Here is an 811-nt window from a genome sequence, read left to right on the forward strand (position 1 = left end):
TTGAGTTGAAAATAAAAAATGAGCCCGGCCGGGTACTGACCAGGCCGGTCCGTGGAAATTGGAAATTTAAAAGTCCCTTTTGCGCGAAATCAAAGCGATATTCTTTCTTTTTTTGTTATTTGAGATATTTCTTTAGAGCCCTTGTTTTATTTAAAAATATAAATGATATAGAATATAAATGGAATGGAATTACTGATAAAAGTTCTATATCTCTATAGAAAAGTTGGATATATCTATATAATCAATCTATATAATAATAATAAAATTTAGAATCTATATATCTATGGATTAATAATACTCTATATAATTAATAATACTCTATATAGATAAATAATAATCTATATAACATAATCTATATAACAAAGTCAAAAAGGGCTTTTTTCAAGCCTTTCTTTTTGCGTGCTGTAACATAGTAATTATCTTTTCTCAATTAGGAGAGATGGCTGAGTGGACTAAAGCGTCGGATTGCTAATCCGTTGTGCGAGTTATTCGTACCGAGGGTTCGAATCCCTCTCTTTCCGTTTCGGTTTTTGGTAGTGGAATAGATCAAATCCTAATACCATTTCTAAAAATGAAGCAAGGAACTCTCCCTTTTTTATTCTTCGCGTCCAGGATTACGTCCCGGATCATTAGATAGAAATCCGAAGATGAAGAGAGAAACAAAGAATATTACTACGGTGTAAACAAAGAGTTTAAGAGTAAGCATTACACAATCTCCAAGAGCATTTTTTTGGAAAAAGAAGAGAATAGATTCCCCGTTTTTATACCACATATCCTATTTTGTTTTGATTTTGACACCAAGAAATAAAGT

The 811-nt window shown here is 31.6% G+C and overlaps 1 non-coding gene across 1 annotated transcript; it reads left to right on the plus strand.

Annotated features, from left to right (window-relative positions):
• Positions 1–433: 433 nt before the first annotated feature.
• On the plus strand, positions 434–521 carry TRNAS-GCU (transfer RNA serine (anticodon GCU)). Its single transcript has one exon. It is a non-coding gene; the product is annotated as a tRNA-Ser (tRNA).
• Positions 522–811: the final 290 nt, after the last annotated feature.

The sequence above is a fragment of the Gossypium raimondii genome, unplaced genomic scaffold (genome assembly GCF_025698545.1).
Source record: "Gossypium raimondii isolate GPD5lz unplaced genomic scaffold, ASM2569854v1 Contig00035, whole genome shotgun sequence".
Classification (NCBI taxonomy): domain Eukaryota; kingdom Viridiplantae; phylum Streptophyta; class Magnoliopsida; order Malvales; family Malvaceae; genus Gossypium; species Gossypium raimondii.